Raw genomic sequence first — 24,430 nt, 5'->3', positions numbered from 1 at the left:
ATGCGTGCGTACGTGCGAGGCACCACAACACGTGAGATTTGTGCCAAGAGCTCCGCACGGACATCCACCACTTGGGGGTTATCGCTTCTCGGCCTTTTGGCTAAGATCAAGTGTAGTATCTGTTCTTATCAGTTTAATATCTGATATGTCCTCTATAAGAGGACTACATATTAAGCCGATTTTTAGCACGAGGGGCTGAAATTTGGAGCTTGCTCCTTTCACTCCACGCATCGACCTAGCATTGCAGTGCCGCTGGGAACGGTGCACTCTGTTCTTACCTTGTAGAAAACCAAGCACTCAAACAATTGTCCTGTTTCAAAAGTCAATTCACAGCGGGTGAAGGAAATGAAGGTAATGGTCCGGCAGAGAGAGAGAGAGCCAGTGTGTAAGGGATACAACGTCATAAGCACAGTCTCCTTTTGCCTTGAGTCTTGATTGAAGAACAATCCAGAAACTCTGATCAGGGGTTCCCAATTCCTTACGGATTGATATGGCTGCAGTAGATGTCTACTACACGTCTGTGCCTGACCATCCACGGCTCTCAGTGGGATCCCAATGAGCTTGAACTGGATTCCAAATTGAGTTGGAAGCCTTTGTCAAGCATGAAAACTTGTTTTCACACAAGACCTTCTGGGAGACTTGGTGAGAAGCTTGGTGGCAGCCTTTAGGACCAAATGTATGCAGTTCAGGGATGTATTGCTAAGACAGGCTCAAAAGCCAACCACATTAGCCAGGGCAGGAGGAAATAAAGATGTGTCTACTTTTGATTGGCAGAGGGTTGGGAATGTTGCATACTGGGATAGGAAAGCAAAGAGAGGCCTACCGTGAAGGTGGTGACTGTCACCGAGAGCCTCGTCTGCTGCTCAGGAACAGAGGGCCATGCTGACTCTGGTTTCTCTTCAAAGCGCACAAGTCTTTCGCCTTTTACTAAAGACTTCCGTGGAGAGGAACATCCATGAGTTGAATATATTTTTGGCAGGCTTTGCTGTATTGCTGAGCCTTTTGAAATTGTGAAAAGTCAAAGAGCTGTCCAACTTCAGAAACCATGTGTCCACAAAGGAGAGGTTGGGCGGAGGCGATAAGCAGCAGCCATTGTTATGCGTGCGTACGTGCGAGGCACCACAACACGTGAGATTTGTGCCAAGAGCTCCGCACGGACATCCACCACTTGGGGGTTATCGCTTCTCGGCCTTTTGGCTAAGATCAAGTGTAGTATCTGTTCTTATCAGTTTAATATCTGATATGTCCTCTATAAGAGGACTACATATTAAGCCGATTTTTAGCACGAGGGGCTGAAATTTGGAGCTTGCTCCTTTCACTCCACGCATCGACCTAGCATTGCAGTGCCGCTGGGAATGGTGCACTCTGTTCTTACCTTGTAGAAAACCAAGCACTCAAACAACTGTCCTGTTTCAAAAGTCAATTCACAGCGGGTGAAGGAAATGAAGGTAATGGTCCGGCAGAGAGAGAGAGAGCCAGTGTGTAAGGGATACAACGTCATAAGCACAGTCTCCTTTTGCCTTGAGTCTTGATTGAAGAACAATCCAGAAACTCTGATCAGGGGTTCCCAATTCCTTACGGATTGATATGGCTGCAGTAGATGTCTACTACACGTCTGTGCCTGACCATCCACGGCTCTCAGTGGGATCCCAATGAGCTTGAACTGGATTCCAAATTGAGTTGGAAGCCTTTGTCAAGCATGAAAACTTGTTTTCACACAAGACCTTCTGGGAGACTTGGTGAGAAGCTTGGTGGCAGCCTTTAGGACCAAATGTATGCAGTTCAGGGATGTATTGCTAAGACAGGCTCAAAGGCCAACCACATTAGCCAGGGCAGGAGGAAATAAAGATGTGTCTACTTTTGATTGGCAGAGGGTTGGGAATGTTGCATACTGGGATAGGAAAGCAAAGAGAGGCCTACCGTGAAGGTGGTGACTGTCACCGAGAGCCTCCTCTGCTGCTCAGGAACAGAGGGCCATGCTGACTCTGGTTTCTCTTCAAAGCGCACAAGTCTTTCGCCTTTTACTAAAGACTTCCGTGGAGAGGAACATCCATGAGTTGAATATATTTTTGGCAGGCTTTGCTGTATTGCTGAGCCTTTTGAAATTGTGAAAAGTCAAAGAGCTGTCCAACTTCAGAAACCATTTGTCCACAAAGGAGAGGTTGGGCGGAGGCGATAAGCAGCAGCCATTGTTATGCGTGCGTACGTACGAGGCACCACAACACGTGAGATTTGTGCCAAGGGCTCCGCACGGACATCCACCACTTGGGGGTTATCGCTTCTCGGCCTTTTGGCTAAGATCAAGTGTAGTATCTGTTCTTATCAGTTTAATATCTGATATGTCCTCTATAAGAGGACTACATATTAAGCCGATTTTTAGCACGAGGGGCTGAAATTTGGAGCTTGCTCCTTTCACTCCACGCATCGACCTAGCATTGCAGTGCCGCTGGGAACGGTGCACTCTGTTCTTACCTTGTAGAAAACCAAGCACTCAAACAATTGTCCTGTTTCAAAAGTCAATTCACAGCGGGTGAAGGAAATGAAGGTAATGGTCCGGCAGAGAGAGAGAGAGCCAGTGTGTAAGGGATACAACGTCATAAGCACAGTCTCCTTTTGCCTTGTGTCTTGATTGAAGAACAATCCAGAAACTCTGATCAGGGGTTCCCAATTCCTTACGGATTGATATGGCTGCAGTAGATGTCTACTGCACGTCTGTGCCTGACCATCCACGGCTCTCAGTGGGATCCCAATGAGCTTGAACTGGATTCCAAATTGAGTTGGAAGCCTTTGTCAAGCATGAAAACTTGTTTTCACACAAGACCTTCTGGGAGACTTGGTGAGAAGCTTGGTGGCAGCCTTTAGGACCAAATGTATGCAGTTCAGGGATGTATTGCTAAGACAGGCTCAAAAGCCAACCACATTAGCCAGGGCAGGAGGAAATAAAGATGTGTCTACTTTTGATTGGCAGAGGGTTGGGAATGTTGCATACTGGGATAGGAAAGCAAAGAGAGGCCTACCGTGAAGGTGGTGACTGTCACCGAGAGCCTCGTCTGCTGCTCAGGAACAGAGGGCCATGCTGACTCTGGTTTCTCTTCAAAGCGCACAAGTCTTTCGCCTTTTACTAAAGACTTCCGTGGAGAGGAACATCCATGAGTTGAATATATTTTTGGCAGGCTTTGCTGTATTGCTGAGCCTTTTGAAATTGTGAAAAGTCAAAGAGCTGTCCAACTTCAGAAACCATGTGTCCACAAAGGAGAGGTTGGGCGGAGGCGATAAGCAGCAGCCATTGTTATGCGTGCGTACGTACGAGGCACCACAACACGTGAGATTTGTGCCAAGAGCTCCGCACGGACATCCACCACTTGGGGGTTATCGCTTCTCGGCCTTTTGGCTAAGATCAAGTGTAGTATCTGTTCTTATCAGTTTAATATCTGATATGTCCTCTATAAGAGGACTACATATTAAGCCGATTTTTAGCACGAGGGGCTGAAATTTGGAGCTTGCTCCTTTCACTCCACGCATCGACCTAGCATTGCAGTGCCGCTGGGAACGGTGCACTCTGTTCTTACCTTGTAGAAAACCAAGCACTCAAACAACTGTCCTGTTTCAAAAGTCAATTCACAGCGGGTGAAGGAAATGAAGGTAATGGTCCGGCAGAGAGAGAGAGAGCCAGTGTGTAAGGGATACAACGTCATAAGCACAGTCTCCTTTTGCCTTGAGTCTTGATTGAAGAACAATCCAGAAACTCTGATCAGGGGTTCCCAATTCCTTACGGATTGATATGGCTGCAGTAGATGTCTACTACACGTCTGTGCCTGACCATCCACGGCTCTCAGTGGGATCCCAATGAGCTTGAACTGGATTCCAAATTGAGTTGGAAGCCTTTGTCAAGCATGAAAACTTGTTTTCACACAAGACCTTCTGGGAGACTTGGTGAGAAGCTTGGTGGCAGCCTTTAGGACCAAATGTATGCAGTTCAGGGATGTATTGCTAAGACAGGCTCAAAAGCCAACCACATTAGCCAGGGCAGGAGGAAATAAAGATGTGTCTACTTTTCATTGGCAGAGGGTTGGGAATGTTGCATACTGGGATAGGAAAGCAAAGAGAGGCCTACCGTGAAGGTGGTGACTGTCACCGAGAGCCTCCTCTGCTGCTCAGGAACAGAGGGCCATGCTGACTCTGGTTTCTCTTCAAAGCGCACAAGTCTTTCGCCTTTTACTAAAGACTTCCGTGGAGAGGAACATCCATGAGTTGAATATATTTTTGGCAGGCTTTGCTGTATTGCTGAGCCTTTTGAAATTGTGAAAAGTCAAAGAGCTGTCCAACTTCAGAAACCATGTGTCCACAAAGGAGAGGTTGGGCGGAGGCGATAAGCAGCAGCCATTGTTATGCGTGCGTACGTACGAGGCACCACAACACGTGAGATTTGTGCCAAGAGCTCCGCACGGACATCCACCACTTGGGGGTTATCGCTTCTCGGCCTTTTGGCTAAGATCAAGTGTAGTATCTGTTCTTATCAGTTTAATATCTGATATGTCCTCTATAAGAGGACTACATATTAAGATGATTTTTAGCACGAGGGGCTGAAATTTGGAGCTTGCTCCTTTCACTCCACGCATCGACCTAGCATTGCAGTGCCGCTGGGAACGGTGCACTCTGTTCTTACCTTGTAGAAAACCAAGCACTCAAACAATTGTCCTGTTTCAAAAGTCAATTCACAGCGGGTGAAGGAAATGAAGGTAATGGTCCGGCAGAGAGAGAGAGAGCCAGTGTGTAAGGGATACAACGTCATAAGCACAGTCTCCTTTTGCCTTGAGTCTTGATTGAAGAACAATCCAGAAACTCTGATCAGGGGTTCCCAATTCCTTACGGATTGATATGGCTGCAGTAGATGTCTACTACACGTCTGTGCCTGACCATCCACGGCTCTCAGTGGGATCCCAATGAGCTTGAACTGGATTCCAAATTGAGTTGGAAGCCTTTGTCAAGCATGAAAACTTGTTTTCACACAAGACCTTCTGGGAGACTTGGTGAGAAGCTTGGTGGCAGCCTTTAGGACCAAATGTATGCAGTTCAGGGATGTATTGCTAAGACAGGCTCAAAAGCCAACCACATTAGCCAGGGCAGGAGGAAATAAAGATGTGTCTACTTTTGATTGGCAGAGGGTTGGGAATGTTGCATACTGGGATAGGAAAGCAAAGAGAGGCCTACCGTGAAGGTGGTGACTGTCACCGAGAGCCTCCTCTGCTGCTCAGGAACAGAGGGCCATGCTGACTCTGGTTTCTCTTCAAAGCGCACAAGTCTTTCGCCTTTTACTAAAGACTTCCGTGGAGAGGAACATCCATGAGTTGAATATATTTTTGGCAGGCTTTGCTGTATTGCTGAGCCTTTTGAAATTGTGAAAAGTCAAAGAGCTGTCCAACTTCAGAAACCATGTGTCCACAAAGGAGAGGTTGGGCGGAGGCGATAAGCAGCAGCCATTGTTATGCGTGCGTACGTACGAGGCACCACAACACGTGAGATTTGTGCCAAGAGCTCCGCACGGACATCCACCACTTGGGGGTTATCGCTTCTCGGCCTTTTGGCTAAGATCAAGTGTAGTATCTGTTCTTATCAGTTTAATATCTGATATGTCCTCTATAAGAGGACTACATATTAAGCTGATTTTTAGCACGAGGGGCTGAAATTTGGAGCTTGCTCCTTTCACTCCACGCATCGACCTAGCATTGCAGTGCCGCTGGGAACGGTGCACTCTGTTCTTACCTTGTAGAAAACCAAGCACTCAAACAATTGTCCTGTTTCAAAAGTCAATTCACAGCGGGTGAAGGAAATGAAGGTAATGGTCCGGCAGAGAGAGAGAGAGCCAGTGTGTAAGGGATACAACGTCATAAGCACAGTCTCCTTTTGCCTTGAGTCTTGATTGAAGAACAATCCAGAAACTCTGATCAGGGGTTCCCAATTCCTTACGGATTGATATGGCTGCAGTAGATGTCTACTACACGTCTGTGCCTGACCATCCACGGCTCTCAGTGGGATCCCAATGAGCTTGAACTGGATTCCAAATTGAGTTGGAAGCCTTTGTCAAGCATGAAAACTTGTTTTCACACAAGACCTTCTGGGAGACTTGGTGAGAAGCTTGGTGGCAGCCTTTAGGACCAAATGTATGCAGTTCAGGGATGTATTGCTAAGACAGGCTCAAAAGCCAACCACATTAGCCAGGGCAGGAGGAAATAAAGATGTGTCTACTTTTGATTGGCAGAGGGTTGGGAATGTTGCATACTGGGATAGGAAAGCAAAGAGAGGCCTACCGTGAAGGTGGTGACTGTCACCGAGAGCCTCCTCTGCTGCTCAGGAACAGAGGGCCATGCTGACTCTGGTTTCTCTTCAAAGCGCACAAGTCTTTCGCCTTTTACTAAAGACTTCCGTGGAGAGGAACATCCATGAGTTGAATATATTTTTGGCAGGCTTTGCTGTATTGCTGAGCCTTTTGAAATTGTGAAAAGTCAAAGAGCTGTCCAACTTCAGAAACCATGTGTCCACAAAGGAGAGGTTGGGCGGAGGCGATAAGCAGCAGCCATTGTTATGCGTGCGTACGTACGAGGCACCACAACACGTGAGATTTGTGCCAAGAGCTCCGCACGGACATCCACCACTTGGGGGTTATCGCTTCTCGGCCTTTTGGCTAAGATCAAGTGTAGTATCTGTTCTTATCAGTTTAATATCTGATATGTCCTCTATAAGAGGACTACATATTAAGCTGATTTTTAGCACGAGGGGCTGAAATTTGGAGCTTGCTCCTTTCACTCCACGCATCGACCTAGCATTGCAGTGCCGCTGGGAACGGTGCACTCTGTTCTTACCTTGTAGAAAACCAAGCACTCAAACAATTGTCCTGTTTCAAAAGTCAATTCACAGCGGGTGAAGGAAATGAAGGTAATGGTCCGGCAGAGAGAGAGAGAGCCAGTGTGTAAGGGATACAACGTCATAAGCACAGTCTCCTTTTGCCTTGAGTCTTGATTGAAGAACAATCCAGAAACTCTGATCAGGGGTTCCCAATTCCTTACGGATTGATATGGCTGCAGTAGATGTCTACTACACGTCTGTGCCTGACCATCCACGGCTCTCAGTGGGATCCCAATGAGCTTGAACTGGATTCCAAATTGAGTTGGAAGCCTTTGTCAAGCATGAAAACTTGTTTTCACACAAGACCTTCTGGGAGACTTGGTGAGAAGCTTGGTGGCAGCCTTTAGGACCAAATGTATGCAGTTCAGGGATGTATTGCTAAGACAGGCTCAAAAGCCAACCACATTAGCCAGGGCAGGAGGAAATAAAGATGTGTCTACTTTTCATTGGCAGAGGGTTGGGAATGTTGCATACTGGGATAGGAAAGCAAAGAGAGGCCTACCGTGAAGGTGGTGACTGTCACCGAGAGCCTCCTCTGCTGCTCAGGAACAGAGGGCCATGCTGACTCTGGTTTCTCTTCAAAGCGCACAAGTCTTTCGCCTTTTACTAAAGACTTCCGTGGAGAGGAACATCCATGAGTTGAATATATTTTTGGCAGGCTTTGCTGTATTGCTGAGCCTTTTGAAATTGTGAAAAGTCAAAGAGCTGTCCAACTTCAGAAACCATGTGTCCACAAAGGAGAGGTTGGGCGGAGGCGATAAGCAGCAGCCATTGTTATGCGTGCGTACGTACGAGGCACCACAACACGTGAGATTTGTGCCAAGAGCTCCGCACGGACATCCACCACTTGGGGGTTATCGCTTCTCGGCCTTTTGGCTAAGATCAAGTGTAGTATCTGTTCTTATCAGTTTAATATCTGATATGTCCTCTATAAGAGGACTACATATTAAGCTGATTTTTAGCACGAGGGGCTGAAATTTGGAGCTTGCTCCTTTCACTCCACGCATCGACCTAGCATTGCAGTGCCGCTGGGAACGGTGCACTCTGTTCTTACCTTGTAGAAAACCAAGCACTCAAACAATTGTCCTGTTTCAAAAGTCAATTCACAGCGGGTGAAGGAAATGAAGGTAATGGTCCGGCAGAGAGAGAGAGAGCCAGTGTGTAAGGGATACAACGTCATAAGCACAGTCTCCTTTTGCCTTGAGTCTTGATTGAAGAACAATCCAGAAACTCTGATCAGGGGTTCCCAATTCCTTACGGATTGATATGGCTGCAGTAGATGTCTACTACACGTCTGTGCCTGACCATCCACGGCTCTCAGTGGGATCCCAATGAGCTTGAACTGGATTCCAAATTGAGTTGGAAGCCTTTGTCAAGCATGAAAACTTGTTTTCACACAAGACCTTCTGGGAGACTTGGTGAGAAGCTTGGTGGCAGCCTTTAGGACCAAATGTATGCAGTTCAGGGATGTATTGCTAAGACAGGCTCAAAAGCCAACCACATTAGCCAGGGCAGGAGGAAATAAAGATGTGTCTACTTTTGATTGGCAGAGGGTTGGGAATGTTGCATACTGGGATAGGAAAGCAAAGAGAGGCCTACCGTGAAGGTGGTGACTGTCACCGAGAGCCTCCTCTGCTGCTCAGGAACAGAGGGCCATGCTGACTCTGGTTTCTCTTCAAAGCGCACAAGTCTTTCGCCTTTTACTAAAGACTTCCGTGGAGAGGAACATCCATGAGTTGAATATATTTTTGGCAGGCTTTGCTGTATTGCTGAGCCTTTTGAAATTGTGAAAAGTCAAAGAGCTGTCCAACTTCAGAAACCATGTGTCCACAAAGGAGAGGTTGGGCGGAGGCGATAAGCAGCAGCCATTGTTATGCGTGCGTACGTACGAGGCACCACAACACGTGAGATTTGTGCCAAGAGCTCCGCACGGACATCCACCACTTGGGGGTTATCGCTTCTCGGCCTTTTGGCTAAGATCAAGTGTAGTATCTGTTCTTATCAGTTTAATATCTGATATGTCCTCTATAAGAGGACTACATATTAAGCTGATTTTTAGCACGAGGGGCTGAAATTTGGAGCTTGCTCCTTTCACTCCACGCATCGACCTAGCATTGCAGTGCCGCTGGGAACGGTGCACTCTGTTCTTACCTTGTAGAAAACCAAGCACTCAAACAATTGTCCTGTTTCAAAAGTCAATTCACAGCGGGTGAAGGAAATGAAGGTAATGGTCCGGCAGAGAGAGAGAGAGCCAGTGTGTAAGGGATACAACGTCATAAGCACAGTCTCCTTTTGCCTTGAGTCTTGATTGAAGAACAATCCAGAAACTCTGATCAGGGGTTCCCAATTCCTTACGGATTGATATGGCTGCAGTAGATGTCTACTACACGTCTGTGCCTGACCATCCACGGCTCTCAGTGGGATCCCAATGAGCTTGAACTGGATTCCAAATTGAGTTGGAAGCCTTTGTCAAGCATGAAAACTTGTTTTCACACAAGACCTTCTGGGAGACTTGGTGAGAAGCTTGGTGGCAGCCTTTAGGACCAAATGTATGCAGTTCAGGGATGTATTGCTAAGACAGGCTCAAAAGCCAACCACATTAGCCAGGGCAGGAGGAAATAAAGATGTGTCTACTTTTGATTGGCAGAGGGTTGGGAATGTTGCATACTGGGATAGGAAAGCAAAGAGAGGCCTACCGTGAAGGTGGTGACTGTCACCGAGAGCCTCCTCTGCTGCTCAGGAACAGAGGGCCATGCTGACTCTGGTTTCTCTTCAAAGCGCACAAGTCTTTCGCCTTTTACTAAAGACTTCCGTGGAGAGGAACATCCATGAGTTGAATATATTTTTGGCAGGCTTTGCTGTATTGCTGAGCCTTTTGAAATTGTGAAAAGTCAAAGAGCTGTCCAACTTCAGAAACCATGTGTCCACAAAGGAGAGGTTGGGCGGAGGCGATAAGCAGCAGCCATTGTTATGCGTGCGTACGTGCGAGGCACCACAACACGTGAGATTTGTGCCAAGAGCTCCGCACGGACATCCACCACTTGGGGGTTATCGCTTCTCGGCCTTTTGGCTAAGATCAAGTGTAGTATCTGTTCTTATCAGTTTAATATCTGATATGTCCTCTATAAGAGGACTACATATTAAGCCGATTTTTAGCACGAGGGGCTGAAATTTGGAGCTTGCTCCTTTCACTCCACGCATCGACCTAGCATTGCAGTGCCGCTGGGAACGGTGCACTCTGTTCTTACCTTGTAGAAAACCAAGCACTCAAACAATTGTCCTGTTTCAAAAGTCAATTCACAGCGGGTGAAGGAAATGAAGGTAATGGTCCGGCAGAGAGAGAGAGAGCCAGTGTGTAAGGGATACAACGTCATAAGCACAGTCTCCTTTTGCCTTGAGTCTTGATTGAAGAACAATCCAGAAACTCTGATCAGGGGTTCCCAATTCCTTACGGATTGATATGGCTGCAGTAGATGTCTACTACACGTCTGTGCCTGACCATCCACGGCTCTCAGTGGGATCCCAATGAGCTTGAACTGGATTCCAAATTGAGTTGGAAGCCTTTGTCAAGCATGAAAACTTGTTTTCACACAAGACCTTCTGGGAGACTTGGTGAGAAGCTTGGTGGCAGCCTTTAGGACCAAATGTATGCAGTTCAGGGATGTATTGCTAAGACAGGCTCAAAAGCCAACCACATTAGCCAGGGCAGGAGGAAATAAAGATGTGTCTACTTTTCATTGGCAGAGGGTTGGGAATGTTGCATACTGGGATAGGAAAGCAAAGAGAGGCCTACCGTGAAGGTGGTGACTGTCACCGAGAGCCTCGTCTGCTGCTCAGGAACAGAGGGCCATGCTGACTCTGGTTTCTCTTCAAAGCGCACAAGTCTTTCGCCTTTTACTAAAGACTTCCGTGGAGAGGAACATCCATGAGTTGAATATATTTTTGGCAGGCTTTGCTGTATTGCTGAGCCTTTTGAAATTGTGAAAAGTCAAAGAGCTGTCCAACTTCAGAAACCATGTGTCCACAAAGGAGAGGTTGGGCGGAGGCGATAAGCAGCAGCCATTGTTATGCGTGCGTACGTGCGAGGCACCACAACACGTGAGATTTGTGCCAAGAGCTCCGCACGGACATCCACCACTTGGGGGTTATCGCTTCTCGGCCTTTTGGCTAAGATCAAGTGTAGTATCTGTTCTTATCAGTTTAATATCTGATATGTCCTCTATAAGAGGACTACATATTAAGCCGATTTTTAGCACGAGGGGCTGAAATTTGGAGCTTGCTCCTTTCACTCCACGCATCGACCTAGCATTGCAGTGCCGCTGGGAACGGTGCACTCTGTTCTTACCTTGTAGAAAACCAAGCACTCAAACAACTGTCCTGTTTCAAAAGTCAATTCACAGCGGGTGAAGGAAATGAAGGTAATGGTCCGGCAGAGAGAGAGAGAGCCAGTGTGTAAGGGATACAACGTCATAAGCACAGTCTCCTTTTGCCTTGAGTCTTGATTGAAGAACAATCCAGAAACTCTGATCAGGGGTTCCCAATTCCTTACGGATTGATATGGCTGCAGTAGATGTCTACTACACGTCTGTGCCTGACCATCCACGGCTCTCAGTGGGATCCCAATGAGCTTGAACTGGATTCCAAATTGAGTTGGAAGCCTTTGTCAAGCATGAAAACTTGTTTTCACACAAGTCCTTCTGGGAGACTTGGTGAGAAGCTTGGTGGCAGCCTTTAGGACCAAATGTATGCAGTTCAGGGATGTATTGCTAAGACAGGCTCAAAGGCCAACCACATTAGCCAGGGCAGGAGGAAATAAAGATGTGTCTACTTTTGATTGGCAGAGGGTTGGGAATGTTGCATACTGGGATAGGAAAGCAAAGAGAGGCCTACCGTGAAGGTGGTGACTGTCACCGAGAGCCTCCTCTGCTGCTCAGGAACAGAGGGCCATGCTGACTCTGGTTTCTCTTCAAAGCGCACAAGTCTTTCGCCTTTTACTAAAGACTTCCGTGGAGAGGAACATCCATGAGTTGAATATATTTTTGGCAGGCTTTGCTGTATTGCTGAGCCTTTTGAAATTGTGAAAAGTCAAAGAGCTGTCCAACTTCAGAAACCATTTGTCCACAAAGGAGAGGTTGGGCGGAGGCGATAAGCAGCAGCCATTGTTATGCGTGCGTACGTACGAGGCACCACAACACGTGAGATTTGTGCCAAGGGCTCCGCACGGACATCCACCACTTGGGGGTTATCGCTTCTCGGCCTTTTGGCTAAGATCAAGTGTAGTATCTGTTCTTATCAGTTTAATATCTGATATGTCCTCTATAAGAGGACTACATATTAAGCCGATTTTTAGCACGAGGGGCTGAAATTTGGAGCTTGCTCCTTTCACTCCACGCATCGACCTAGCATTGCAGTGCCGCTGGGAACGGTGCACTCTGTTCTTACCTTGTAGAAAACCAAGCACTCAAACAATTGTCCTGTTTCAAAAGTCAATTCACAGCGGGTGAAGGAAATGAAGGTAATGGTCCGGCAGAGAGAGAGAGAGCCAGTGTGTAAGGGATACAACGTCATAAGCACAGTCTCCTTTTGCCTTGTGTCTTGATTGAAGAACAATCCAGAAACTCTGATCAGGGGTTCCCAATTCCTTACGGATTGATATGGCTGCAGTAGATGTCTACTGCACGTCTGTGCCTGACCATCCACGGCTCTCAGTGGGATCCCAATGAGCTTGAACTGGATTCCAAATTGAGTTGGAAGCCTTTGTCAAGCATGAAAACTTGTTTTCACACAAGACCTTCTGGGAGACTTGGTGAGAAGCTTGGTGGCAGCCTTTAGGACCAAATGTATGCAGTTCAGGGATGTATTGCTAAGACAGGCTCAAAAGCCAACCACATTAGCCAGGGCAGGAGGAAATAAAGATGTGTCTACTTTTGATTGGCAGAGGGTTGGGAATGTTGCATACTGGGATAGGAAAGCAAAGAGAGGCCTACCGTGAAGGTGGTGACTGTCACCGAGAGCCTCCTCTGCTGCTCAGGAACAGAGGGCCATGCTGACTCTGGTTTCTCTTCAAAGCGCACAAGTCTTTCGCCTTTTACTAAAGACTTCCGTGGAGAGGAACATCCATGAGTTGAATATATTTTTGGCAGGCTTTGCTGTATTGCTGAGCCTTTTGAAATTGTGAAAAGTCAAAGAGCTGTCCAACTTCAGAAACCATGTGTCCACAAAGGAGAGGTTGGGCGGAGGCGATAAGCAGCAGCCATTGTTATGCGTGCGTACGTACGAGGCACCACAACACGTGAGATTTGTGCCAAGAGCTCCGCACGGACATCCACCACTTGGGGGTTATCGCTTCTCGGCCTTTTGGCTAAGATCAAGTGTAGTATCTGTTCTTATCAGTTTAATATCTGATATGTCCTCTATAAGAGGACTACATATTAAGCCGATTTGTAGCACGAGGGGCTGAAATTTGGAGCTTGCTCCTTTCACTCCACGCATCGACCTAGCATTGCAGTGCCGCTGGGAACGGTGCACTCTGTTCTTACCTTGTAGAAAACCAAGCACTCAAACAACTGTCCTGTTTCAAAAGTCAATTCACAGCGGGTGAAGGAAATGAAGGTAATGGTCCGGCAGAGAGAGAGAGCCAGTGTGTAAGGGATACAACGTCATAAGCACAGTCTCCTTTTGCCTTGAGTCTTGATTGAAGAACAATCCAGAAACTCTGATCAGGGGTTCCCAATTCCTTACGGATTGATATGGCTGCAGTAGATGTCTACTACACGTCTGTGCCTGACCATCCACGGCTCTCAGTGGGATCCCAATGAGCTTGAACTGGATTCCAAATTGAGTTGGAAGCCTTTGTCAAGCATGAAAACTTGTTTTCACACAAGACCTTCTGGGAGACTTGGTGAGAAGCTTGGTGGCAGCCTTTAGGACCAAATGTATGCAGTTCAGGGATGTATTGCTAAGACAGGCTCAAAAGCCAACCACATTAGCCAGGGCAGGAGGAAATAAAGATGTGTCTACTTTTGATTGGCAGAGGGTTGGGAATGTTGCATACTGGGATAGGAAAGCAAAGAGAGGCCTACCGTGAAGGTGGTGACTGTCACCGAGAGCCTCCTCTGCTGCTCAGGAACAGAGGGCCATGCTGACTCTGGTTTCTCTTCAAAGCGCACAAGTCTTTCGCCTTTTACTAAAGACTTCCGTGGAGAGGAACATCCATGAGTTGAATATATTTTTGGCAGGCTTTGCTGTATTGCTGAGCCTTTTGAAATTGTGAAAAGTCAAAGAGCTGTCCAACTTCAGAAACCATGTGTCCACAAAGGAGAGGTTGGGCGGAGGCGATAAGCAGCAGCCATTGTTATGCGTGCGTACGTACGAGGCACCACAACACGTGAGATTTGTGCCAAGAGCTCCGCACGGACATCCACCACTTGGGGGTTATCGCTTCTCTGCCTTTTGGCTAAGATCAAGTGTAGTATCTGTTCTTATCAGTTTAATATCTGATATGTCCTCTATAAGAGGACTACATATTAAGCCGATTTTTAGCACGAGGGGCTGAAATTTGGAGCTTGCTCCTTTCACTCCACGCATCGACCTAGCATTGCAGTGCCGCTGGGAACGGTGCACTCTGTTCTTACCTTGTAGAAAACCAAGCACTCAAACAATTGTCCTGTTTCAAAAGTCAATTCACAGCGGGTGAAGGAAATGAAGGTAATGGTCCGGCAGAGAGAGAGAGAGCCAGTGTGTAAGGGATACAACGTCATAAGCACAGTCTCCTTTTGCCTTGAGTCTTGATTGAAGAACAATCCAGAAACTCTGATCAGGGGTTCCCAATTCCTTACGGATTGATATGGCTGCAGTAGATGTCTACTACACGTCTGTGCCTGACCATCCACGGCTCTCAGTGGGATCCCAATGAGCTTGAACTGGATTCCAAATTGAGTTGGAAGCCTTTGTCAAGCATGAAAACTTGTTTTCACACAAGACCTTCTGGGAGACTTGGTGAGAAGCTTGGTGGCAGCCTTTAGGACCAAATGTATGCAGTTCAGGGATGTATTGCTAAGACAGGCTCAAAAGCCAACCACATTAGCCAGGGCAGGAGGAAATAAAGATGTGTCTACTTTTGATTGGCAGAGGGTTGGGAATGTTGCATACTGGGATAGGAAAGCAAAGAGAGGCCTACCGTGAAGGTGGTGACTGTCACCGAGAGCCTCCTCTGCTGCTCAGGAACAGAGGGCCATGCTGACTCTGGTTTCTCTTCAAAGCGCACAAGTCTTTCGCCTTTTACTAAAGACTTCCGTGGAGAGGAACATCCATGAGTTGAATATATTTTTGGCAGGCTTTGCTGTATTGCTGAGCCTTTTGAAATTGTGAAAAGTCAAAGAGCTGTCCAACTTCAGAAACCATGTGTCCACAAAGGAGAGGTTGGGCGGAGGCGATAAGCAGCAGCCATTGTTATGCGTGCGTACGTACGAGGCACCACAACACGTGAGATTTGTGCCAAGAGCTCCGCACGGACATCCACCACTTGGGGGTTATCGCTTCTCGGCCTTTTGGCTAAGATCAAGTGTAGTATCTGTTCTTATCAGTTTAATATCTGATATGTCCTCTATAAGAGGACTACATATTAAGCCGATTTTTAGCACGAGGGGCTGAAATTTGGAGCTTGCTCCTTTCACTCCACGCATCGACCTAGCATTGCAGTGCCGCTGGGAACGGTGCACTCTGTTCTTACCTTGTAGAAAACCAAGCACTCAAACAATTGTCCTGTTTCAAAAGTCAATTCACAGCGGGTGAAGGAAATGAAGGTAATGGTCCGGCAGAGAGAGAGAGAGCCAGTGTGTAAGGGATACAACGTCATAAGCACAGTCTCCTTTTGCCTTGAGTCTTGATTGAAGAACAATCCAGAAACTCTGATCAGGGGTTCCCAATTCCTTACGGATTGATATGGCTGCAGTAGATGTCTACTACACGTCTGTGCCTGACCATCCACGGCTCTCAGTGGGATCCCAATGAGCTTGAACTGGATTCCAAATTGAGTTGGAAGCCTTTGTCAAGCATGAAAACTTGTTTTCACACAAGACCCTCTGGGAGACTTGGTGAGAAGCTTGGTGGCAGCCTTTAGGACCAAATGTATGCAGTTCAGGGATGTATTGCTAAGACAGGCTCAAAAGCCAACCACATTAGCCAGGGCAGGAGGAAATAAAGATGTGTCTACTTTTCATTGGCAGAGGGTTGGGAATGTTGCATACTGGGATAGGAAAGCAAAGAGAGGCCTACCGTGAAGGTGGTGACTGTCACCGAGAGCCTCCTCTGCTGCTCAGGAACAGAGGGCCATGCTGACTCTGGTTTCTCTTCAAAGCGCACAAGTCTTTCGCCTTTTACTAAAGACTTCCGTGGAGAGGAACATCCATGAGTTGAATATATTTTTGGCAGGCTTTGCTGTATTGCTGAGCCTTTTGAAATTGTGAAAAGTCAAAGAGCTGTCCAACTTCAGAAACCATGTGTCCACAAAGGAGAGGTTGGGCGGAGGCGATAAGCAGCAGCCATTGTTATGCGTGCGTACGTACGAGGCACCACAACACGTGAGATTTGTGCCAAGAGCTCCGCACGGACATCCACCACTTGGGGGTTATCGCTTCTCGGCCTTTTGGCTAAGATCAAGTGTAGTATCTGTTCTTATCAGTTTAATATCTGATATGTCCTCTATAAGAGGACTACATATTAAGATGATTTTTAGCACGAGGGGCTGAAATTTGGAGCTTGCTCCTTTCACTCCACGCATCGACCTAGCATTGCAGTGCCGCTGGGAACGGTGCACTCTGTTCTTACCTTGTAGAAAACCAAGCACTCAAACAATTGTCCTGTTTCAAAAGTCAATTCACAGCGGGTGAAGGAAATGAAGGTAATGGTCCGGCAGAGAGAGAGAGAGCCAGTGTGTAAGGGATACAACGTCATAAGCACAGTCTCCTTTTGCCTTGAGTCTTGATTGAAGAACAATCCAGAAACTCTGATCAGGGGTTCCCAATTCCTTACGGATTGATATGGCTGCAGTAGATGTCTACTACACGTCTGTGCCTGACCATCCACGGCTCTCAGTGGGATCCCAATGAGCTTGAACTGGATTCCAAATTGAGTTGGAAGCCTTTGTCAAGCATGAAAACTTGTTTTCACACAAGACCTTCTGGGAGACTTGGTGAGAAGCTTGGTGGCAGCCTTTAGGACCAAATGTATGCAGTTCAGGGATGTATTGCTAAGACAGGCTCAAAAGCCAACCACATTAGCCAGGGCAGGAGGAAATAAAGATGTGTCTACTTTTGATTGGCAGAGGGTTGGGAATGTTGCATACTGGGATAGGAAAGCAAAGAGAGGCCTACCGTGAAGGTGGTGACTGTCACCGAGAGCCTCCTCTGCTGCTCAGGAACAGAGGGCCATGCTGACTCTGGTTTCTCTTCAAAGCGCACAAGTCTTTCGCCTTTTACTAAAGACTTCCGTGGAGAGGAACATCCATGAGTTGAATATATTTTTGGCAGGCTTTGCTGTATTGCTGAGCCTTTTGAAATTGTGAAAAGTCAAAGAGCTGTCCAACTTCAGAAACCATGTGTCCACAAAGGAGAGGTTGGGCGGAGGCGATAAGCAGCAGCCATTGTTATGCGTGCGTACGTACGAGGCACCACAACACGTGAGATTTGTGCCAAGAGCTCCGCACGGACATCCACCACTTGGGGGTTATCGCTTCTCGGCCTTTTGGCTAAGATCAAGTGTAGTATCTGTTCTTATCAGTTTAATATCTGATATGTCCTCTATAAGAGGACTACATATTAAGCTGATTTTTAGCACGAGGGGCTGAAATTTGGAGCTTGCTCCTTTCACTCCACGCATCGACCTAGCATTGCAGTGCCGCTGGGAACGGTGCACTCTGTTCTTACCTTGTAGAAAACCAAGCACTCAAACAATTGTCCTGTTTCAAAAGTCAATTCACAGCGGGTGAAGGAAATGAAGGTAATGGTCCGGCAGAGAGAGAGAGAGCCAGTGTGTAAGGGATACAACGTCATAAGCACAGTCTCCTTTTGCCTTGAGTCTTGATTGAAGAACAATCCAGAAACTCTGATCAGGGGTTCCCAATTCCTTACGGATTGATATGGCTGCAGTAGATGTCTACTACACGTCTGTGCCTGACCATCCACGGCTCTCAGTGGGATCCCAATGAGCTTGAACTGGATTCCAAATTGAGTTGGAAGCCTTTGTCAAGCATGAAAACTTGTTTTCACACAAGACCTTCTGGGAGACTTGGTGAGAAGCTTGGTGGCAGCCTTTAGGACCAAATGTATGCAGTTCAGGGATGTATTGCTAAGACAGGCTCAAAAGCCAACCACATTAGCCAGGGCAGGAGGAAATAAAGATGTGTCTACTTTTGATTGGCAGAGGGTTGGGAATGTTGCATACTGGGATAGGAAAGCAAAGAGAGGCCTACCGTGAAGGTGGTGACTGTCACCGAGAGCCTCCTCTGCTGCTCAGGAACAGAGGGCCATGCTGACTCTGGTTTCTCTTCAAAGCGCACAAGTCTTTCGCCTTTTACTAAAGACTTCCGTGGAGAGGAACATCCATGAGTTGAATATATTTTTGGCAGGCTTTGCTGTATTGCTGAGCCTTTTGAAATTGTGAAAAGTCAAAGAGCTGTCCAACTTCAGAAACCATGTGTCCACAAAGGAGAGGTTGGGCGGAGGCGATAAGCAGCAGCCATTGTTATGCGTGCGTACGTACGAGGCACCACAACACGTGAGATTTGTGCCAAGAGCTCCGCACGGACATCCACCACTTGGGGGTTATCGCTTCTCGGCCTTTTGGCTAAGATCAAGTGTAGTATCTGTTCTTATCAGTTTAATATCTGATATGTCCTCTATAAGAGGACTACATATTAAGCTGATTTTTAGCACGAGGGGCTGAAATTTGGAGCTTGCTCCTTTCACTCCACGCATCGACCTAGCATTGCAGTGCCGCTGGGAACGGTGCACTCTGTTCTTACCTTGTAGAAAACCAAGCACTCAAACAATTGTCCTGTTTCAAAAGTCAATTCACAGCGGGTGAAGGAAATGAAGGTAATGGTCCGGCAGAGAGAGAGAGAGCCAGTGTGTAAGGGATACAACGTCATAAGCACAGTCTCCTTTTGCCTTGAGTCTTGATTGAAGAACAATCCAGAAACTCTGATCAGGGGTTCCCAATTCCTTACGGATTGATATGGCTGCAGTAGATGTCTACTACACGTCTGTGCCTGACCATCCACGGCTCTCAGTGGGATCCCAATGAGCTTGAACTGGATTCCAAATTGAGTTGGAAGCCTTTGTCAAGCATGAAAACTTGTTTTCACACAAGACCTTCTGGGAGACTTGGTGAGAAGCTTGGTGGCAGCCTTTAGGACCAAATGTATGCAGTTCAGGGATGTATTGCTAAGACAGGCTCAAAAGCCAACCACATTAGCCAGGGCAGGAGGAAATAAAGATGTGTCTACTTTTCATTGGCAGAGGGTTGGGAATGTTGCATACTGGGATAGGAAAGCAAAGAGAGGCCTACCGTGAAGGTGGTGACTGTCACCGAGAGCCTCCTCTGCTGCTCAGGAACAGAGGGCCATGCTGACTCTGGTTTCTCTTCAAAGCGCACAAGTCTTTCGCCTTTTACTAAAGACTTCCGTGGAGAGGAACATCCATGAGTTGAATATATTTTTGGCAGGCTTTGCTGTATTGCTGAGCCTTTTGAAATTGTGAAAAGTCAAAGAGCTGTCCAACTTCAGAAACCATGTGTCCACAAAGGAGAGGTTGGGCGGAGGCGATAAGCAGCAGCCATTGTTATGCGTGCGTACGTACGAGGCACCACAACACGTGAGATTTGTGCCAAGAGCTCCGCACGGACATCCACCACTTGGGGGTTATCGCTTCTCGGCCTTTTGGCTAAGATCAAGTGTAGTATCTGTTCTTATCAGTTTAATATCTGATATGTCCTCTATAAGAGGACTACATATTAAGCTGATTTTTAGCACGAGGGGCTGAAATTTGGAGCTTGCTCCTTTCACTCCACGCATCGACCTAGCATTGCAGTGCCGCTGGGAACGGTGCACTCTGTTCTTACCTTGTAGAAAACCAAGCACTCAAACAATTGTCCTGTTTCAAAAGTCAATTCACAGCGGGTGAAGGAAATGAAGGTAATGGTCCGGCAGAGAGAGAGAGAGCCAGTGTGTAAGGGATACAACGTCATAAGCACAGTCTCCTTTTGCCTTGAGTCTTGATTGAAGAACAATCCAGAAACTCTGATCAGGGGTTCCCAATTCCTTACGGATTGATATGGCTGCAGTAGATGTCTACTACACGTCTGTGCCTGACCATCCACGGCTCTCAGTGGGATCCCAATGAGCTTGAACTGGATTCCAAATTGAGTTGGAAGCCTTTGTCAAGCATGAAAACTTGTTTTCACACAAGACCTTCTGGGAGACTTGGTGAGAAGCTTGGTGGCAGCCTTTAGGACCAAATGTATGCAGTTCAGGGATGTATTGCTAAGACAGGCTCAAAAGCCAACCACATTAGCCAGGGCAGGAGGAAATAAAGATGTGTCTACTTTTGATTGGCAGAGGGTTGGGAATGTTGCATACTGGGATAGGAAAGCAAAGAGAGGCCTACCGTGAAGGTGGTGACTGTCACCGAGAGCCTCCTCTGCTGCTCAGGAACAGAGGGCCATGCTGACTCTGGTTTCTCTTCAAAGCGCACAAGTCTTTCGCCTTTTACTAAAGACTTCCGTGGAGAGGAACATCCATGAGTTGAATATATTTTTGGCAGGCTTTGCTGTATTGCTGAGCCTTTTGAAATTGTGAAAAGTCAAAGAGCTGTCCAACTTCAGAAACCATGTGTCCACAAAGGAGAGGTTGGGCGGAGGCGATAAGCAGCAGCCATTGTTATGCGTGCGTACGTACGAGGCACCACAACACGTGAGATTTGTGCCAAGAGCTCCGCACGGACATCCACCACTTGGGGGTTATCGCTTCTCGGCCTTTTGGCTAAGATCAAGTGTAGTATCTGTTCTTATCAGTTTAATATCTGATATGTCCTCTATAAGAGGACTACATATTAAGCTGATTTTTAGCACGAGGGGCTGAAATTTGGAGCTTGCTCCTTTCACTCCACGCATCGACCTAGCATTGCAGTGCCGCTGGGAACGGTGCACTCTGTTCTTACCTTGTAGAAAACCAAGCACTCAAACAATTGTCCTGTTTCAAAAGTCAATTCACAGCGGGTGAAGGAAATGAAGGTAATGGTCCGGCAGAGAGAGAGAGAGCCAGTGTGTAAGGGATACAACGTCATAAGCACAGTCTCCTTTTGCCTTGAGTCTTGATTGAAGAACAATCCAGAAACTCTGATCAGGGGTTCCCAATTCCTTACGGATTGATATGGCTGCAGTAGATGTCTACTACACGTCTGTGCCTGACCATCCACGGCTCTCAGTGGGATCCCAATGAGCTTGAACTGGATTCCAAATTGAGTTGGAAGCCTTTGTCAAGCATGAAAACTTGTTTTCACACAAGACCTTCTGGGAGACTTGGTGAGAAGCTTGGTGGCAGCCTTTAGGACCAAATGTATGCAGTTCAGGGATGTATTGCTAAGACAGGCTCAAAAGCCAACCACATTAGCCAGGGCAGGAGGAAATAAAGATGTGTCTACTTTTGATTGGCAGAGGGTTGGGAATGTTGCATACTGGGATAGGAAAGCAAAGAGAGGCCTACCGTGAAGGTGGTGACTGTCACCGAGAGCCTCCTCTGCTGCTCAGGAACAGAGGGCCATGCTGACTCTGGTTTCTCTTCAAAGCGCACAAGTCTTTCGCCTTTTACTAAAGACTTCCGTGGAGAGGAACATCCATGAGTTGAATATATTTTTGGCAGGCTTTGCTGTATTGCTGAGCCTTTTGAAATTGTGAAAAGTCAAAGAGCTGTCCAACTTCAGAAACCATGTGTCCACAAAGGAGAGGTTGGGCGGAGGCGATAAGCAGCAGCCATTGTTATGCGTGCGTACGTGCGAGGCACCACAACACGTGAGATTTGTGCCAAGAGCTCCGCACGGACATCCACCACTTGGGGGTTATCGCTTCTCGGCCTTTTGGCTAAGATCAAGTGTAGTATCTGTTCTTATCAGTTTAATATCTGATATGTCCTCTATAAGAGGACTACATATTAAGCCGATTTTTAGCACGAGGGGCTGAAATTTGGAGCTTGCTCCTTTCACTCCACGCATCGACCTAGCATTGCAGTGCCGCTGGGAACGGTGCACTCTGTTCTTACCTTGTAGAAAACCAAGCACTCAAACAATTGTCCTGTTTCAAAAGTCAATTCACAGCGGGTGAAGGAAATGAAGGTAATGGTCCGGCAGAGAGAGAGAGAGCCAGTGTGTAAGGGATACAACGTCATAAGCACAGTCTCCTTTTGCCTTGAGTCTTGATTGAAGAACAATCCAGAAACTCTGATCAGGGGTTCCCAATTCCTTACGGATTGATATGGCTGCAGTAGATGTCTACTACACGTCTGTGCCTGACCATCCACGGCTCTCAGTGGGATCCCAATGAGCTTGAACTGGATTCCAAATTGAGTTGGAAGCCTTTGTCAAGCATGAAAACTTGTTTTCACACAAGACCTTCTGGGAGACTTGGTGAGAAGCTTGGTGGCAGCCTTTAGGACCAAATGTATGCAGTTCAGGGATGTATTGCTAAGACAGGCTCAAAAGCCAACCACATTAGCCAGGGCAGGAGGAAATAAAGATGTGTCTACTTTTCATTGGCAGAGGGTTGGGAATGTTGCATACTGGGATAGGAAAGCAAAGAGAGGCCTACCGTGAAGGTGGTGACTGTCACCGAGAGCCTCGTCTGCTGCTCAGGAACAGAGGGCCATGCTGACTCTGGTTTCTCTTCAAAGCGCACAAGTCTTTCGCCTTTTACTAAAGACTTCCGTGGAGAGGAACATCCATGAGTTGAATATATTTTTGGCAGGCTTTGCTGTATTGCTGAGCCTTTTGAAATTGTGAAAAGTCAAAGAGCTGTCCAACTTCAGAAACCATGTGTCCACAAAGGAGAGGTTGGGCGGAGGCGATAAGCAGCAGCCATTGTTATGCGTGCGTACGTGCGAGGCACCACAACACGTGAGATTTGTGCCAAGAGCTCCGCACGGACATCCACCACTTGGGGGTTATCGCTTCTCGGCCTTTTGGCTAAGATCAAGTGTAGTATCTGTTCTTATCAGTTTAATATCTGATATGTCCTCTATAAGAGGACTACATATTAAGCCGATTTTTAGCACGAGGGGCTGAAATTTGGAGCTTGCTCCTTTCACTCCACGCATCGACCTAGCATTGCAGTGCCGCTGGGAACGGTGCACTCTGTTCTTACCTTGTAGAAAACCAAGCACTCAAACAACTGTCCTGTTTCAAAAGTCAATTCACAGCGGGTGAAGGAAATGAAGGTAATGGTCCGGCAGAGAGAGAGAGAGCCAGTGTGTAAGGGATACAACGTCATAAGCACAGTCTCCTTTTGCCTTGAGTCTTGATTGAAGAACAATCCAGAAACTCTGATCAGGGGTTCCCAATTCCTTACGGATTGATATGGCTGCAGTAGATGTCTACTACACGTCTGTGCCTGACCATCCACGGCTCTCAGTGGGATCCCAATGAGCTTGAACTGGATTCCAAATTGAGTTGGAAGCCTTTGTCAAGCATGAAAACTTGTTTTCACACAAGTCCTTCTGGGAGACTTGGTGAGAAGCTTGGTGGCAGCCTTTAGGACCAAATGTATGCAGTTCAGGGATGTATTGCTAAGACAGGCTCAAAGGCCAACCACATTAGCCAGGGCAGGAGGAAATAAAGATGTGTCTACTTTTGATTGGCAGAGGGTTGGGAATGTTGCATACTGGGATAGGAAAGCAAAGAGAGGCCTACCGTGAAGGTGGTGACTGTCACCGAGAGCCTCCTCTGCTGCTCAGGAACAGAGGGCCATGCTGACTCTGGTTTCTCTTCAAAGCGCACAAGTCTTTCGCCTTTTACTAAAGACTTCCGTGGAGAGGAACATCCATGAGTTGAATATATTTTTGGCAGGCTTTGCTGTATTGCTGAGCCTTTTGAAATTGTGAAAAGTCAAAGAGCTGTCCAACTTCAGAAACCATTTGTCCACAAAGGAGAGGTTGGGCGGAGGCGATAAGCAGCAGCCATTGTTATGCGTGCGTACGTACGAGGCACCACAACACGTGAGATTTGTGCCAAGGGCTCCGCACGGACATCCACCACTTGGGGGTTATCGCTTCTCGGCCTTTTGGCTAAGATCAAGTGTAGTATCTGTTCTTATCAGTTTAATATCTGATATGTCCTCTATAAGAGGACTACATATTAAGCCGATTTTTAGCACGAGGGGCTGAAATTTGGAGCTTGCTCCTTTCACTCCACGCATCGACCTAGCATTGCAGTGCCGCTGGGAACGGTGCACTCTGTTCTTACCTTGTAGAAAACCAAGCACT

At 47.2% G+C, this 24,430-nt stretch overlaps 45 non-coding genes across 45 annotated transcripts; all 45 read left to right on the top strand.

Annotated features, from left to right (window-relative positions):
• Window positions 1-80: 80 nt before the first annotated feature.
• LOC138413236 (U2 spliceosomal RNA) lies at window positions 81-272 on the top strand. Its single transcript, XR_011245572.1, has one exon. It is a non-coding gene; the product is annotated as a U2 spliceosomal RNA (small nuclear RNA).
• Window positions 273-883: 611 nt separating this feature from the next.
• On the top strand, window positions 884-996 carry LOC138412714 (U5 spliceosomal RNA). The gene has a single exon (XR_011245049.1). It is a non-coding gene; the product is annotated as a U5 spliceosomal RNA (small nuclear RNA).
• Window positions 997-1,177: 181 nt separating this feature from the next.
• On the top strand, window positions 1,178-1,369 carry LOC138412522 (U2 spliceosomal RNA). The gene has a single exon (XR_011244872.1). It is a non-coding gene; the product is annotated as a U2 spliceosomal RNA (small nuclear RNA).
• A 611-nt stretch (window positions 1,370-1,980) lies between these two features.
• On the top strand, window positions 1,981-2,093 carry LOC138412713 (U5 spliceosomal RNA). The gene has a single exon (XR_011245048.1). It is a non-coding gene; the product is annotated as a U5 spliceosomal RNA (small nuclear RNA).
• A 181-nt stretch (window positions 2,094-2,274) lies between these two features.
• LOC138413235 (U2 spliceosomal RNA) lies at window positions 2,275-2,466 on the top strand. Its single transcript, XR_011245571.1, has one exon. It is a non-coding gene; the product is annotated as a U2 spliceosomal RNA (small nuclear RNA).
• A 611-nt stretch (window positions 2,467-3,077) lies between these two features.
• Window positions 3,078-3,190, top strand: LOC138412712 (U5 spliceosomal RNA). Its single transcript, XR_011245047.1, has one exon. It is a non-coding gene; the product is annotated as a U5 spliceosomal RNA (small nuclear RNA).
• A 181-nt stretch (window positions 3,191-3,371) lies between these two features.
• Window positions 3,372-3,563, top strand: LOC138413234 (U2 spliceosomal RNA). Its single transcript, XR_011245570.1, has one exon. It is a non-coding gene; the product is annotated as a U2 spliceosomal RNA (small nuclear RNA).
• A 611-nt stretch (window positions 3,564-4,174) lies between these two features.
• LOC138412711 (U5 spliceosomal RNA) lies at window positions 4,175-4,287 on the top strand. Its single transcript, XR_011245046.1, has one exon. It is a non-coding gene; the product is annotated as a U5 spliceosomal RNA (small nuclear RNA).
• Window positions 4,288-4,468: 181 nt separating this feature from the next.
• Window positions 4,469-4,660, top strand: LOC138413181 (U2 spliceosomal RNA). The gene has a single exon (XR_011245517.1). It is a non-coding gene; the product is annotated as a U2 spliceosomal RNA (small nuclear RNA).
• Window positions 4,661-5,271: 611 nt separating this feature from the next.
• LOC138412710 (U5 spliceosomal RNA) lies at window positions 5,272-5,384 on the top strand. Its single transcript, XR_011245045.1, has one exon. It is a non-coding gene; the product is annotated as a U5 spliceosomal RNA (small nuclear RNA).
• A 181-nt stretch (window positions 5,385-5,565) lies between these two features.
• On the top strand, window positions 5,566-5,757 carry LOC138413165 (U2 spliceosomal RNA). The gene has a single exon (XR_011245501.1). It is a non-coding gene; the product is annotated as a U2 spliceosomal RNA (small nuclear RNA).
• A 611-nt stretch (window positions 5,758-6,368) lies between these two features.
• LOC138412709 (U5 spliceosomal RNA) lies at window positions 6,369-6,481 on the top strand. The gene has a single exon (XR_011245044.1). It is a non-coding gene; the product is annotated as a U5 spliceosomal RNA (small nuclear RNA).
• Window positions 6,482-6,662: 181 nt separating this feature from the next.
• Window positions 6,663-6,854, top strand: LOC138413164 (U2 spliceosomal RNA). The gene has a single exon (XR_011245500.1). It is a non-coding gene; the product is annotated as a U2 spliceosomal RNA (small nuclear RNA).
• Window positions 6,855-7,465: 611 nt separating this feature from the next.
• LOC138412707 (U5 spliceosomal RNA) lies at window positions 7,466-7,578 on the top strand. Its single transcript, XR_011245042.1, has one exon. It is a non-coding gene; the product is annotated as a U5 spliceosomal RNA (small nuclear RNA).
• Window positions 7,579-7,759: 181 nt separating this feature from the next.
• On the top strand, window positions 7,760-7,951 carry LOC138413163 (U2 spliceosomal RNA). The gene has a single exon (XR_011245499.1). It is a non-coding gene; the product is annotated as a U2 spliceosomal RNA (small nuclear RNA).
• Window positions 7,952-8,562: 611 nt separating this feature from the next.
• LOC138412706 (U5 spliceosomal RNA) lies at window positions 8,563-8,675 on the top strand. The gene has a single exon (XR_011245041.1). It is a non-coding gene; the product is annotated as a U5 spliceosomal RNA (small nuclear RNA).
• Window positions 8,676-8,856: 181 nt separating this feature from the next.
• On the top strand, window positions 8,857-9,048 carry LOC138413162 (U2 spliceosomal RNA). The gene has a single exon (XR_011245498.1). It is a non-coding gene; the product is annotated as a U2 spliceosomal RNA (small nuclear RNA).
• Window positions 9,049-9,659: 611 nt separating this feature from the next.
• On the top strand, window positions 9,660-9,772 carry LOC138412705 (U5 spliceosomal RNA). The gene has a single exon (XR_011245040.1). It is a non-coding gene; the product is annotated as a U5 spliceosomal RNA (small nuclear RNA).
• Window positions 9,773-9,953: 181 nt separating this feature from the next.
• LOC138413233 (U2 spliceosomal RNA) lies at window positions 9,954-10,145 on the top strand. Its single transcript, XR_011245569.1, has one exon. It is a non-coding gene; the product is annotated as a U2 spliceosomal RNA (small nuclear RNA).
• A 611-nt stretch (window positions 10,146-10,756) lies between these two features.
• Window positions 10,757-10,869, top strand: LOC138412704 (U5 spliceosomal RNA). Its single transcript, XR_011245039.1, has one exon. It is a non-coding gene; the product is annotated as a U5 spliceosomal RNA (small nuclear RNA).
• A 181-nt stretch (window positions 10,870-11,050) lies between these two features.
• On the top strand, window positions 11,051-11,242 carry LOC138413232 (U2 spliceosomal RNA). Its single transcript, XR_011245568.1, has one exon. It is a non-coding gene; the product is annotated as a U2 spliceosomal RNA (small nuclear RNA).
• Window positions 11,243-11,853: 611 nt separating this feature from the next.
• On the top strand, window positions 11,854-11,966 carry LOC138412703 (U5 spliceosomal RNA). Its single transcript, XR_011245038.1, has one exon. It is a non-coding gene; the product is annotated as a U5 spliceosomal RNA (small nuclear RNA).
• A 181-nt stretch (window positions 11,967-12,147) lies between these two features.
• On the top strand, window positions 12,148-12,339 carry LOC138413231 (U2 spliceosomal RNA). Its single transcript, XR_011245567.1, has one exon. It is a non-coding gene; the product is annotated as a U2 spliceosomal RNA (small nuclear RNA).
• Window positions 12,340-12,950: 611 nt separating this feature from the next.
• On the top strand, window positions 12,951-13,063 carry LOC138412702 (U5 spliceosomal RNA). The gene has a single exon (XR_011245037.1). It is a non-coding gene; the product is annotated as a U5 spliceosomal RNA (small nuclear RNA).
• Window positions 13,064-13,244: 181 nt separating this feature from the next.
• Window positions 13,245-13,436, top strand: LOC138412537 (U2 spliceosomal RNA). Its single transcript, XR_011244887.1, has one exon. It is a non-coding gene; the product is annotated as a U2 spliceosomal RNA (small nuclear RNA).
• Window positions 13,437-14,045: 609 nt separating this feature from the next.
• LOC138412701 (U5 spliceosomal RNA) lies at window positions 14,046-14,158 on the top strand. The gene has a single exon (XR_011245036.1). It is a non-coding gene; the product is annotated as a U5 spliceosomal RNA (small nuclear RNA).
• Window positions 14,159-14,339: 181 nt separating this feature from the next.
• LOC138412518 (U2 spliceosomal RNA) lies at window positions 14,340-14,531 on the top strand. Its single transcript, XR_011244868.1, has one exon. It is a non-coding gene; the product is annotated as a U2 spliceosomal RNA (small nuclear RNA).
• Window positions 14,532-15,142: 611 nt separating this feature from the next.
• Window positions 15,143-15,255, top strand: LOC138412700 (U5 spliceosomal RNA). Its single transcript, XR_011245035.1, has one exon. It is a non-coding gene; the product is annotated as a U5 spliceosomal RNA (small nuclear RNA).
• Window positions 15,256-15,436: 181 nt separating this feature from the next.
• Window positions 15,437-15,628, top strand: LOC138413230 (U2 spliceosomal RNA). Its single transcript, XR_011245566.1, has one exon. It is a non-coding gene; the product is annotated as a U2 spliceosomal RNA (small nuclear RNA).
• A 611-nt stretch (window positions 15,629-16,239) lies between these two features.
• Window positions 16,240-16,352, top strand: LOC138412699 (U5 spliceosomal RNA). Its single transcript, XR_011245034.1, has one exon. It is a non-coding gene; the product is annotated as a U5 spliceosomal RNA (small nuclear RNA).
• Window positions 16,353-16,533: 181 nt separating this feature from the next.
• On the top strand, window positions 16,534-16,725 carry LOC138413180 (U2 spliceosomal RNA). The gene has a single exon (XR_011245516.1). It is a non-coding gene; the product is annotated as a U2 spliceosomal RNA (small nuclear RNA).
• Window positions 16,726-17,336: 611 nt separating this feature from the next.
• Window positions 17,337-17,449, top strand: LOC138412698 (U5 spliceosomal RNA). The gene has a single exon (XR_011245033.1). It is a non-coding gene; the product is annotated as a U5 spliceosomal RNA (small nuclear RNA).
• Window positions 17,450-17,630: 181 nt separating this feature from the next.
• Window positions 17,631-17,822, top strand: LOC138413161 (U2 spliceosomal RNA). Its single transcript, XR_011245497.1, has one exon. It is a non-coding gene; the product is annotated as a U2 spliceosomal RNA (small nuclear RNA).
• A 611-nt stretch (window positions 17,823-18,433) lies between these two features.
• LOC138412696 (U5 spliceosomal RNA) lies at window positions 18,434-18,546 on the top strand. The gene has a single exon (XR_011245031.1). It is a non-coding gene; the product is annotated as a U5 spliceosomal RNA (small nuclear RNA).
• Window positions 18,547-18,727: 181 nt separating this feature from the next.
• On the top strand, window positions 18,728-18,919 carry LOC138413159 (U2 spliceosomal RNA). Its single transcript, XR_011245495.1, has one exon. It is a non-coding gene; the product is annotated as a U2 spliceosomal RNA (small nuclear RNA).
• Window positions 18,920-19,530: 611 nt separating this feature from the next.
• Window positions 19,531-19,643, top strand: LOC138412695 (U5 spliceosomal RNA). Its single transcript, XR_011245030.1, has one exon. It is a non-coding gene; the product is annotated as a U5 spliceosomal RNA (small nuclear RNA).
• A 181-nt stretch (window positions 19,644-19,824) lies between these two features.
• On the top strand, window positions 19,825-20,016 carry LOC138413158 (U2 spliceosomal RNA). The gene has a single exon (XR_011245494.1). It is a non-coding gene; the product is annotated as a U2 spliceosomal RNA (small nuclear RNA).
• Window positions 20,017-20,627: 611 nt separating this feature from the next.
• On the top strand, window positions 20,628-20,740 carry LOC138412694 (U5 spliceosomal RNA). The gene has a single exon (XR_011245029.1). It is a non-coding gene; the product is annotated as a U5 spliceosomal RNA (small nuclear RNA).
• Window positions 20,741-20,921: 181 nt separating this feature from the next.
• On the top strand, window positions 20,922-21,113 carry LOC138413157 (U2 spliceosomal RNA). The gene has a single exon (XR_011245493.1). It is a non-coding gene; the product is annotated as a U2 spliceosomal RNA (small nuclear RNA).
• A 611-nt stretch (window positions 21,114-21,724) lies between these two features.
• On the top strand, window positions 21,725-21,837 carry LOC138412693 (U5 spliceosomal RNA). The gene has a single exon (XR_011245028.1). It is a non-coding gene; the product is annotated as a U5 spliceosomal RNA (small nuclear RNA).
• Window positions 21,838-22,018: 181 nt separating this feature from the next.
• Window positions 22,019-22,210, top strand: LOC138413229 (U2 spliceosomal RNA). The gene has a single exon (XR_011245565.1). It is a non-coding gene; the product is annotated as a U2 spliceosomal RNA (small nuclear RNA).
• A 611-nt stretch (window positions 22,211-22,821) lies between these two features.
• Window positions 22,822-22,934, top strand: LOC138412692 (U5 spliceosomal RNA). Its single transcript, XR_011245027.1, has one exon. It is a non-coding gene; the product is annotated as a U5 spliceosomal RNA (small nuclear RNA).
• Window positions 22,935-23,115: 181 nt separating this feature from the next.
• On the top strand, window positions 23,116-23,307 carry LOC138413228 (U2 spliceosomal RNA). The gene has a single exon (XR_011245564.1). It is a non-coding gene; the product is annotated as a U2 spliceosomal RNA (small nuclear RNA).
• A 611-nt stretch (window positions 23,308-23,918) lies between these two features.
• Window positions 23,919-24,031, top strand: LOC138412691 (U5 spliceosomal RNA). Its single transcript, XR_011245026.1, has one exon. It is a non-coding gene; the product is annotated as a U5 spliceosomal RNA (small nuclear RNA).
• Window positions 24,032-24,212: 181 nt separating this feature from the next.
• On the top strand, window positions 24,213-24,404 carry LOC138413226 (U2 spliceosomal RNA). The gene has a single exon (XR_011245562.1). It is a non-coding gene; the product is annotated as a U2 spliceosomal RNA (small nuclear RNA).
• Window positions 24,405-24,430: the final 26 nt, after the last annotated feature.

This window comes from Paralichthys olivaceus, chromosome 12 (assembly GCF_024713975.1).
Source record: "Paralichthys olivaceus isolate ysfri-2021 chromosome 12, ASM2471397v2, whole genome shotgun sequence".
In the NCBI taxonomy this organism is placed as follows: Eukaryota; Metazoa; Chordata; class Actinopteri; order Pleuronectiformes; family Paralichthyidae; genus Paralichthys; species Paralichthys olivaceus.
Note: the sequence above shows the minus strand (reverse complement) of the source record. Positions and strands in the feature narration are given on the sequence as shown.